The sequence below is a fragment of the Narcine bancroftii genome, chromosome 1, assembly GCF_036971445.1.
Source record: "Narcine bancroftii isolate sNarBan1 chromosome 1, sNarBan1.hap1, whole genome shotgun sequence".
NCBI classification, from domain to species: domain Eukaryota; kingdom Metazoa; phylum Chordata; class Chondrichthyes; order Torpediniformes; family Narcinidae; genus Narcine; species Narcine bancroftii.
The window spans coordinates 50,754,818-50,767,517 of NC_091469.1; the positions used below are offsets into that span (position 1 = coordinate 50,754,818).

Here is a 12,700-nt window from a genome sequence, read left to right on the forward strand (position 1 = left end):
TCATGTAGCTTTGAGTAGAATGAATAGTTTCTTTCTAAGGGGTTGAATCGCCTCCATATATCAATTAGATTTAAATCCTTCATAAATTTTAGTGTTGTTTTTGCAGCTTTCGCCTTGTTATTCTCACTGATTTGTCCAATATTGGATCTAAACAAAAACTGAAATTTCCTCCAATCAATAAATTTTGCCTTTCCCCTGCAGATTTTAAAAATATATCCTTCATAAAGACTTCATCATAATTTGGGGCATAAATATTCATAAATGTCCATTATTCTGGATACATTTTACAGTGTTCCCTTACAAATCTTCCAGCTTGATTGGTTAAAGTCTCTTCTATTATTATTGGTATATTTTTTAAATTAAAATCACTGCACCTCTTTGTTTTGATCCAAATGAAGACGATATTACGTGGCCCACCCATCCTCTTTTTAATTTTTAATTTTCCGATTTGGTAAGATGTGTTTCTTGTTTAAAAAAAAAAGAAAAAAAACAGCTTTCACTTTCTTCTCTGTGTAGTAGCTCTATGGCAGCACTACAACTCCCAAAAGACATCAAACTGGCTATGTAACACCAGTGCATGATGATGTCAACGTGTTTCGGGCACGTGATTCGGTCTTTTAAAAGGTTGCGCGCGTTTCCAGAAAAGACAATGTGAATGTGAGTGCTGATGCACTGCCCCGTTCTGCTCCACTCGAGGTTCGTCCGTAGATCAAGGTATTAACTACACGGCTTTGGTTGCTGACGAAAAACATGACCATGAGTCGAATGCTTATTGGACTGCAATCAAGAACCTGCAATTGAAGGATGTCCAGTTTGGACTTCATGGCAAACTACTTCTCTGTGATATATCAATGGGACACCCATGCCCAGTCTTTCCATCATCTTGGAAACATCGAGTATTCGACTCTGTGCATGGTCTCTCACATCCACCAATTAGATCGACCTTTCGTATGGTTTCCAACAAGTTCGTGTGCCACAGTCTTAAAAAAGACATTACACAAGTGGCAAGGTCATGCATTGCCTGCCAGAAAGGAAATGTTCAGCGACATACCAAGGCATCACTGCAGTCCTTTCCAGCAGTTATTTGTTGTTTTGCTCATATCCACGTGGACATTGTTGGTCCGCTTCCTGTTTCAAGAGGATACCGTTATCTTTTTACAGTAATATACAGGTTTACCTAATGGCCCGAGGCCGTGCCTATGGTAGATGCTACTACAGACTCTTGTGGTTGGGCCTTCCTCAGTTTCTGGGTGTCTTGTTTTAGTTTACTGGCGTGCGTTACTTCAGATAGAGGACCACAATTTACTTCCTCACAGTGGATGGCCTTGTCTAGCTTACTCAGTACAACAATTCATCATACAAATGCCTATCATCCCCAGGCCAATGGAATGGTGGAAAGATTTCATCGACATCGGCTTGGTTAGATGGCCCGAACTGGGCTGATGAGCTGCCTTGGGTATTACTGGGCATTAGAACAACTCCAAAGGAAGACCTCCAAGCTTCATCTGCAGAGCTTGTGTACAGCGCACCATTGGTGGTCCCAAGGGAGCTCATCCCCTACCATTCCAACCCCACTGATGTTCATAACGAAATGTTGACCAGGCTTTCCCACCATCTTTACATTGAGAACACTCTTCCTTCCGCCCAAGGACCTCAAAAACTGCGAATTTCTTTCCAAATGCCTTACAAAGGACTCTATAAAATACACAGACCTGTATTTTGGACATTGGAGGGAAGCCACAGACTTTCACTATTGACAGGCTTACGTGGACAAATCTTCCCCATTGCAGCAGCCAGCAGTCCGTCACAGAGGTCAACCACCTAAAAGACAGACAAACCTTTCTGGTGGGGGTCGGGGGGAGGGGGCGTGTAGCGGTGCTATGGCGGCAGTACAACTCTCAGAAGACATCAAACCGGCTATGTGATGTCAGTGCGTAAATATTCATAAATGTCCATTATTCTGGATACATTTTACAGTGTTCCCTTACAAATCTTCCAGCTTGATTGGTTAAAGTCTCTTCTATTATTATTGGTATATTTTTAAAATTAAAATCACTGCACCTCTTTGTTTTGATCCAAATGAAGACGATATTACGTGTCAGCACGTGTCGGGCGCATGATTCAGGCTTTTAAAAGGTTGTGTGCGTTCCAAACAGAAAATTTGTTTGATTCATTGAAGAAATGCCTTGTGTGGTTATTTCATCGTGTCCACTGTGATCCAGTGGCCACACCTTCTACAACCTTAATCTTTTTTAAAATAAATTTTACAGAAAGTCTTCCACCTTGTTCTTGTTCTTGAAAAATCGTTGGTTCCCTTCTGATACTTCAAACCTCAAAGTTGTGGGATATATCATTAAGTATTTCAAGTTTTTAGCATGTAGTTGTCTTTTCACATCTTCAAATTATTTTTATTTAATGTAAGTTGGGCTGAAGTCTTGAAAAAATATACCTTTTCATGATCAACCTCAGGCGGGCATTATTCTGATTAGAGAAATCATATTCTGCTTCCATTCTCAGTAGCTTAAAAATCTCACCAGAACTGGTCTTGGTCTCTGATCGCCAGCTCTTCTGAATCCAAATGTTCGGTGAGCTCTCTCGATGTGTAGTTTTTCTCCAAATTTGACTTCTCCCAACACTTGTGGGATCCACTTTTGAAAAATGTTCACTGGGTCTCTTCCCTCGATTCCTTCCTTCAGTCCAATGATTTGGACATTGTTCTGTCAACTAAAATTCTCCATGTGGTCAATTTTGTCCAGCAGTCCTTGTCATCTGACTCCAATTCTTTGGCTTTTTTTTTATCCCCAAAAGCCTTGAGTTTTTAATGGGTTTTCATAAGTTTAATCTCTGCTTGACCCATTCTCTCCATCAGGTCTTCAACAATCTCTTTTACTTTGTCATTTTCTCCATCATGTCTCTCATCACCGTTTCAACATTTATGAATTGGTTACTCAAATTCTCAATTTTTTCGAGGATGATGCTCAATTCTTGATCCACTCCCCAGTTTTACCTGGTTCAGCCAGTCCAGACACCATTTTTGCACCGCTCCCTTTTGGGCTTTCATCTGATATTCCTGCTTGAATAGAAGCTTCTTCAGTCTTTGTTTTCGGCTGCCTTGGGTTCTTCATACTAGCTTTATCCATTTTTGATCTTAAAAAATCTTGATTTTCAAGTTCTGACCATCTATGTAGTACTCTTCACAGAGAGTTCAACCAAAACACGTCTGTCTAAGTCCTTTGCATGGCCACATCCCTGGTTCTTAATACTTCTTGCATTGAAATAAAGACATTTTAAACCCACCAACTGACTACATTTGTGCTCCTTCCACTGCCTGTCCTTCCTCACCATCATACTACACATTGCATAACCTTTCCACCATCTCCTCTATTCTATCCCTTCTCCTTCTGGATCCCATTCCTCTGTCAAATTAGTTTCTATCACACCACCACCACCCCCCCCCCCGCAACCCCACCCCAGAGCAGCCCTAGCAAACCTTTCCGCACTGATTCAAGATTCCTTCGTCATGTAATTGCACAGAACATGTACCATTGCACAAAGTTCCCTCTCGAATCCTGCCTCTAATACCTGGTTTCCATGAGCCAGTCTCCAGCAGTCCACAGTGTATGCAGGTCTCCTGACCACATCACCTGCAGCCTGTGAGCCCCTCGCTGGTTTGTCATCATGGTCACCATCCTGTAGAGAAATCTACAGGGGAGGGGGGTGCGCGCGAAGCACAATTCTCCCCATTTCTGATGTCCTCCACTGTCGGACTGATCCGCTGCTCCTTGCAGTCTGTAACTCCTCGTGGCCACACATATCGTCTTGGGCACAAACCAATGTTTGGAGGATTTTAGTTTAAAAACACTATTGGCTCCTCTGACAGTGTGTTTAATGTCGGCATAAGGACTGGGCAGTTCAACCCTTTGGAGCAGTGCTGCTTTCCCAGCTCCACATCAGTGATGTACTTTCTCCAATATCATTTTTTAACGTGACTCCCTGTCAGATCCCTTTTAGAAGTCAGGCTACACCACTTCTCCGGGTTTCCCTCTATGTACTTAGCTTGTTACATCAAGTTCTGAGTTTTCCCTTCTTTGTTGCATCCCTTTATTGAGAGAAAAGTAAATGACACATCTTTATTTTTAAAAAAGTTGAATTTACTTGAGATAAGTTTGTGATTGATCTGAAGGTCTTGGGCAATGTACACCTTTAACAGAAGGAGTATGGTTGAGAAGAAGTCATTACAGGGTTTGAAGGTGCAGTTTTCAAATTTGGAAAATTTGTGATTTTAAATTGTTATAATCAGATAACTTTCTCTTATTTTGAATAAAAGAGTACCTTTGCAGCTTTGCATATAATAACAGCAAACTAATCTATGCATTGATTTTGCTTTTTACTGGAAGTTATTTATTTATTTATGATTCATCATGCAGGATTTGACTGTCATTAGAAAGTTTATTTCATTATGTATGATGTAATGAGACATTCAGTCTTTTTGGACTGACAGGTATTAATATTGTGTACACACGTATTATTGGATGAGTCACGTTACCTCTTTAGTTAGTTGATTTATTAATTTGACCACTGTTTGCTCATATGTCTTAAGTGTTGCAAGTGTGGTGATAATCAGGAAGAGATTCTCACTTGGGAATGAATGTAGTTGAGCAAATCTGATATGATTAATGTTGATGGCCGCACTCCAATTACAAATGGAAAAAGATCTATATTTGAAAGAAATTCAAAAACCATTGGTATTGCGGTCTGGCCCAAAATTGATCTCCCGGTAAGTTAAAAACACACAAAAATGCTGGATGAACTCAGCCGGTCTCACAATGCCAAAAGGAGGTAAAGATATATAACTGACGTTTCAGGCTTGAGCCCTTCTTCAATGCATTAGCAAAGAATGGGAAGGAATCTGAATAAAGACTGGAGAGAAAAAGGGGGAGGAGTCCAGATCAACAGCCAAAAAGGTGTTAATTAGATATGATGAGGAAAGGTGAGAATTGAATTTGACTCTGTGAAATGAAATGGGGGGGGGGGGGGGGGGGGGGGGAAGGAAGAGAGAGAAAGAGAGACAGGGCAACAGGAGATAAGGGGAAGTGGGAGGAGGGGGCATTTAATAGAAACTGGAGAAGTTGTTGTTAATGTCATTTGGTTGGAGGGTGCAAGACTGAAGATGAGGTGTTGTTCCTCTAATTTGCAAGTGGCCTTGGTTTGGTAGTGCATGAGACCCTGGACAGACATATCAGCAAGGAATGGGATGGGAAATTTAAATGGGTGGCCACTAGGAGATCCATGCTATTGCAGCAGACAGCCAAGGTGCTCAAAAAAGTGATCTCCCAGGTCTCTCACCTGGTCTTTCTAATGTGGAGGAGACCACAACGGGAGCACTGGATGCAGTAGTGGCCCCTGCAGATTTACAAATGAAATGTTGCTTCACTTGGAAGGACTGTTTGGGTGAATGGTGGTGAGGGAGGAGGTGTGGATGGAAGTGCAGCATCTGTAGACACAGGGTTAGGTGTGAAGGGGGCAATTGATGGGAAGGGAGGAGTGGACAAGGTAGTCATGGAGGGAGTGGTCCAGGGTCTCATGCACTGCCAGACCAAGGCCACTTGCAAATTAGAGGAACAACACCTCATCTTCAGTCTTGCACCCTCCAATCAAATGACATGGAAGAAATCATCCTGGAAGCAGATGCATTGGAGATGGAGGAATTGAGAGAAAATAATGGAATCCTTACAAGGCGCAGGGTATGAAGAGGTGTAGTCAAGATAGCTGTGAGAATTGGTGGATTTATAGATGCCTGTCGAGAGTTTGTCTCCCGAGGTGGAGACAGAGAGATCGATTAAAAAGAAGAATGTTATTAGAGATGGATCAAGTGAATTTGAAATCAGGTGGAAGGTGGCAGCAAAGTGGATAAAGTCGGTGAGCTCATCTTAGGTGCATGAAGCAACACCAAAGTAGTCATCAATGTAGTGGAGGAAGAGTTGCTTCTATAGGCTTGTAGTATGGATTATTCCACATAACCAACAAAAAGGCAGACGTAGCTGGGGTCCATGTGGGTACCTATGGCTATCCCTTTGACTTGGAGAAAATGGGATGAGTTATTGAGGGTGTGGATGTTCTGACTGCTGGAGGAGGGTGGTAGTGGAGGGAGTGGAGTTTATCTCCTAATAAACAGTATTACCTCAGCACTAATCTTTGCTCTCAGATGCAAGCATAGATATAACATTTTGTGTGACTCAAGCTAAGAAGGTGTTAAGGTCAAAACAGAAGGTGATCTCCCCACTAAATATAGCAGTTATGAAAATTAATTTCTTGTGTAATTGTTCAGAGAAGAATGGAATACTTGCATGGATAATTCCCTGCAGTGGAGTAGGGAAGCAGTTCTGATTGGCACAAGATGTAGGCCTCAAAATTTCCCTTTAAAGCTTAATGCTTCCATGCACCACATGACAAACATTATTAATCATGTAGTGATCCAGTTGCTGAAGAAGATTGGGTGTTTAATGTGCCAGGGCTGTTTTATGGATTTTTGCTCTTAGATATCCATCTACAAGGGGCTTTGTTGTGTTGGAAGGGAAAAGTTGGGTGGGTTCAAAGAATAGCGGGTCTGGACATAGGCTGAATGCAGAAATAATCTTTATTGAAATGCGCATAAGGAGATTGCAGCCAGTATTCTCAATCACTCAACATAGTGCAACCAGTCACATTGAACTTAACACTACCGATACCAGTAACTGCTTACACTCTCACAAACACAGTACAACCCAATCACATCCGATACTTTCAACTGTTTATACAGACTTATCACATCCAAGAACTACAATACGCTACCCTTGTCTAATGTGGGTACAGCTCAGATGCTATCTACAAGTATAACAGTATACAACAGCCCTGATCCCTATGTGTAAATCTTATCAATGACTCACTGGCACTTGGTAAAAAGGCCTGAGTTTTGCTGCAAGCCATGCATCTGCTTCCACTGAGCTCTCCAGCACTCTGCTTCAGCTGATCTCCACCAGCCTCTTGATCACCTCCCAACCTGACTGCTTTCTGCCACCCTAACTGCTTTCCCTCACCCCACTGCACACCTCACCCCACTGCACACCTCTACAGTTATTTGGTGGGGCTTCCACACTACCCTCCTCCTACCATTGAGCATCAACTCAGTCTGACCAATGGTTGTCCACCTGAGTCCTCACTTCCCTCTAATCTTTCCCTGCCCCCATTCAATGTTCTCACTAATCGTTTCTCACATTCCTCAGGTCAACTGATTTTTTTTCATCAGCTTTTGTGCAAATTGAAGGGTTTTATAATTGATAAATTATTCACAGTGCCTTGAGCTTTGTGCTTCATAAGATAATATTGCTCCAGGGGTTTTTCCTGATCCCATGCTAATGCTGTTTTAACCTAGATATTCAGTGCCATACAAATCCAGCCCATGGCATCCAATAAAGCTAACTATTACAAGTGGAAATGTTGCCTTCTGTTCCATGCTAACAAAGAGATTGGATCAGCTGTAATCAGACAAGTGAACAGGGCCTGGCAATGTGGGAGCACCAGAGACTTCTGTCACCTGCCTGCCCGGTGGCACAACCTTTTGTTTTGAAATAATCCACTCTCCAGACTCCTGCATGATTTAACATTGTGATTTAGTTGCACTCTTATTTTGGCTTTCAAAGATTCAATCTGGGAATACAAGATGTCCTAAAATCCTTGGATAGAACTACGTCGTGTCTCAAATGCATCCTGTGCTGTTGGAAAATATTGTTGTGGTTGACTGCTTTCAGAGTCATTCACAATACACACCCAAGAGTGGAATGACCAACCTCCAATTGCTGAGGTGAAGGCCACATAATTCTCACTTTGATATATTATCTCAACAATTCTGTGACTCATATGAGCTGATCTTGTTTATAAGAGGCTGTCAGATGCTTAGACTTTTTTAATGTAATCTTTTGACAAGGGCAAGACATGAATTTATTAAGTGTTACTGCATATATATGATATTCTGAAAATTATTTGTATTGTATTCAGAACAGTTGCCTTTTGTTTAATGGTTTAAAGTTAAAAATGGTGCAGTTATTTTTGAAATTATATTTGACAATATTTTCAAATTTATTTTTATCATTTAGCTATTTTATATGCCAGAGTTGTTTCTTTTGATGGTTAGGGTACCAAGTTTCAATCCATTTTGTGTATCTGAATGTAGTGAGTGACTTTTAAATAAATCTAAATGTAAATTTAGAGATACAGATACAGAGATACAAATTTAGAGATATAATCCATAAATTTAGAGATACAGGCTCACGATTACATTGGTGGGGCAGACTCAATGGGCTACCCCATGAGCCCGTGCTGCCCAAGCCCACTTATGTGACCAACTAACCTACCAACTTGTATGTCTTTGGAGGGTGGGAGGAAACCCACGTTATCATGGGGAGAGCGTTCAAATTCCTTACAGACAGCGGCGGAGTCAAACGCATTGGCGCTGCAATGGCCTTGCGTTAACCGTGCTGCCCCAATTTCATTTTAGAAATGGTGTCAGATCAGCACTCTCAAATTTCTGGGCAAGTGGTAGGGCCAAAAACAATTTGGGAAGATTGTTTTCTACCTGAACCTCAGAAAGAAATAATATTTGAAATGATTTAAATATCTCAAAGCATGTAAATTCTTTTTGAAATCTGCTAAAATACATCTCTTTCCCCCCCACCCCCCTCCGCCCCCCTTAAGAGGTTATGGTTTGTCTTTAAACAATGTTCACTGGTTCTAAAATGCTTTTTTATTTTGTCATTGTAGCATAGTTAAAAGCCCACACTCGACTGGAGGGAAAACTAATGCTTTTATTAGCTTACAACATAGGTGGGGTTCAGGGTTATATACGGGCCCCCGGGGGAGATGGTGGGGCCAATTATCAGTACAGGACACTGCTAGTGAATTTCAGTTCACTACATTCACCCCTTCCTTCTGAATTAAAGGTCTGTGGATGAAGAGAACAAGGATCAGAAGCCGGTAATACACACAGCCTTGGGCTCCTTGAGTCTCCTGGTCCATCTGTTATGGAAGGGTAGTGAGTGGGCTAGGCTTTAGTTCGACGATGGGGGGGGGGGTGTTTTAACTGTCTTCCTGAACTGGGTCCCTTGAGGCCCTGGGCGGGGGTGGGGAAAAAGAACTAGGTAGCTCATAGCTCGTGGGGCACCTGAGGCAACGGATTCTCAATTCCGGGGTTGCCAGATCCCTGATGGAGACAGTGTCCTCCCTGCCATCCGGTACTCCACATAAGCATATGTGGGGTTGGCATTGAGCAATTTCACCCTTTCCATCAGGGGGTTGGTCTTGCTTCTCTTCACATGCTTCTTGAGCAGGACCGGACCAGAACTAGTGAGCCAGGCTGGGAGTGTAGTCCTTGATGCCGACCTTCTGTCGAATGTAAACATGAGCTCATGAGGAGTAGCATTGGTCACAGTGCAGAGTAGCGACTGAATTGAGTGGAGCGCGATTAGGAGAACATCTGTCAGTGTGAGTCTGGAAGGCCTTTCTGCTTCATGGCAAGTTTGATAGTCTTCCAGATCAGGGTGTTCTCTTTTTCAACCTGCCCGTTGCCCCGGAGGTTGTAACTGGTAGTCCTGCTGGATGCGATGCCCCTCACCAGCAGGTACCGATGCAGCTCTTTGCTCATGAAGGCTGAGCCCCGGTCACTATGAATATAGCCGGAATATTCAAACAGGGTGAAAATAGAGTCTTAGGCCTTAATAACGGACGAGGCAGACGTGTTCAGGCATGGGATGGTGAACGGAAAGCAGGAGTACTCATCGATGACTGAGAGAAAGTAAGTGTTCCTGTTCGTGGAGGGGTGAGGTCCCTTAAAATCGATGCTGAACCATTCAAAGGGCCTGGATGATTTAATCAGGTGTGTTTTTGCAGGACAAAAAAAAAATTACGGCTTGCACTTAGTACAGATCTGGCATGACCTGGTCATTTACCTGATGTCTTCCATTGTATAGGGCAAATTGCGGCACTTGACAAAATGAGCCATGCAGGTGACACCTGGATGGCCAAACTCATTGTATATTGTCCGCAGTTGACCGATGTGTGTGGAGGCACAACATCCCCTGGACAAGGCATCTGGAGGGTCTTTAAGGTCCCCTGGCCAGTAGTCAATGTCAAAACTGTAGGTGAAGAGTTCGATCAATTTTGTCATTCTTGATTTTGCCCTTTAGGGTTGCTGAACATGAATGCAACAGAGTGCTGGTCTGTGAGGATCGTGAATCTTCTTCCAGCCAGGTAGTGCCTCCAGTGCCTTATGGCTCTACAATGGCTTGAGCTTCCTTTTCCACAGATGGGTTCTGGAGCTCGTGGCCTTGAAGCATCTGTGAGAAAAAGGCAACTGGCCTGCTCGCTTGATTGAAAGTAGAGGCCAGGGCTACATCCGAAGTGTCACTTTCCACTTGGAAAGGTACATTCTTGTCTACCGCATGTATGCCGGCTTTCGCAATGTAACTTTGGAGGTAATGAAAAGCCATCTGCCGAAAGGGGGAAAGTAGTGGCCTTTAAGAGGGGATGAACCTTGGCATATTGAGGGACCCACTGGGCTTAATATGAAAAATAACCCAGGCGTCTCCTCAAAGCCTTTGTGGTTCTGTGGAGGGGAAGCTCTAACAGGGGGTTAGAGCTTTCAGGGTTGGGGACAATGACGCCATTCTCCAGCAACTAGCCGAGGATAGCCAGTCATGTAGTCCTGAATACACATTTGTCAGAATTGTAGGTGAGATTCAGGGCTCTCGCCACATGGAGGAAACTCTAGAGATTGGTATCATGGACTTCCATGGTGTGGCAACAGATGGTGACATTGTCGAGGTAGGAAAAGGTAGCCTTCAATATGTACACGTCCACCATCCTGTCCATCTGCCGCTGGTAAATAGAAACCCCATTGGTAATACCGAAAGGGACCATCTGGAACTGATAGAGTCGACCGTTAGCCTCAAATGCTGTGTACGGGCGGTCCTCGGAACAGATTGGCAGCTGGTGACAGGCAGCTTTAAGGTCGATGGTTGAATAGACGCGATACTGCTTGATACCGTTCACCATATCCAAAATATGAGGGAGGGAGTATGCATCCAGGAGTGTATATCTGTTAATTATTTGGCTATAGTCAGTCACTAACCCAGACTTGTTTTCCCCCTTTACTACCACCACTTGCACTCTCCATGGGCTGGAGCTGGGTTTGATGATCCCCTTCTCCAGCAGGCACTGGGTCTTCATCTTTATAAACTCTCTGTCTGCCACGCTGTACTTCCTGCTCTTGGTGGTGATGGGCCTACAGTCAGCAGGACAGCCTTGGGAACGGGGGGGTCGATGTTTAGCATGGAGAGGATGCAAGTGGGTCCTGGTTTTGAGGTCCTCCATTCCGAACCATTACCGGGGGAAGGGGACCAGAAAACTCCAAGGTCATGCTTTTAAAGTGACACAGAAAGTCCAGACCAAACAATACTGGAGCATACAATTCATCTAAAATGTACATGCGAAATTTACAAAATTCTCCCCTTTCAAATGACAATGTTTCTGTACCCGCACCGACTGGGACGCTAGGAAGTTTCGGTAGTCAGACGGGTACATTTTTAAGTTATATTTTTGCACAGTCATGAGACTGTGAAACTTTCCATGCAGCCTGTGTCAATCAGGCACTTGGTCGAATGTCTGTTTATCTTCACCATCACCATCAAGTTGCTAAGCTGGTGAGGTCTATTCTGGTTAAGGACCAGTGATGCCGGGTCGCCGGAGACGCTGTGTTCTTCCCTCAAATGGCCCCTTCTGTCCTGAGTCGACATACGCAAGTAAGATGGTGCCAACATCATGCGCAGCAAGATTCTAGAAGGAGTTCCCATCAAAAGGTCAGTTTTTGCTTTGGTTAATGACTTTCACAAGTCAGATCTAGTGGGATGGCACGGTTGGCGTAGCAGCGCAACACCTTTACAGCGCCAGTGATCAGGGCGGGGTTCAAATCCCGCTGTTTGTATGTTCTTCCCGTGCCTGTGTGGGTTTTCCCCAGGGGCTCCAGTTTCCTCCCACCATTCGAAATGTACCAGGCTGTAGGTTAATTGGGTGTAAATTGGGCAGCATGGACTCATTGACTGAAGTGACCTGTTACCATTCTGTATGTCTAATTTTAAATTTATGAAATTGTGCACATACAAGTATATGGAAAAATAAAATTCAGCTTTGGTTATGTGTACCACATGTGTGATATGACACCTTTCTTCTGAAATTTACTTTCATTGAGATTATTATTGTTTGCATAGACGTGAGTGAGGATGATTATCAACTGCTAGGTCTCTTCACATCAACACCTATCAGCCCCATCCCAACCATGCACATTTCATTCTCCTGCTGCTAATGTGAAATTTGAAATCGAGAGGCATGATGATTCTTTGCTCAAGTTTCTGTCATTGCTGCAGTAAATAATCTGGAGAGTACTCATTTAGGAATGATGGTTGTTCTTTTCAGGCTGATATGTAATTACACTTTCAGAGACTTGCGAACAATTTGGCATCCAGTGACCAATCAATACAGAGAATTAGAAGCCTACACACCAATCTTTAACCGTAGCACTCTCCAGCTTGCACCCATGGAAAGGGCACACCTGCTTCCCCAATCTCCTGGTTGCCAGCCATTTTAATTATCCTCACCATTTCCTCAAGGACAT

The 12,700-nt window shown here is 43.3% G+C and overlaps 1 protein-coding gene across 5 annotated transcripts in view; it reads left to right on the forward strand.

Annotated features, from left to right (window-relative positions):
• mtap (methylthioadenosine phosphorylase) overlaps positions 1-12,700 on the forward strand; it is a 227,050-nt gene that overhangs the window by 127,678 nt on the left and 86,672 nt on the right. The gene's annotated exons all lie outside the window — the stretch shown is intronic.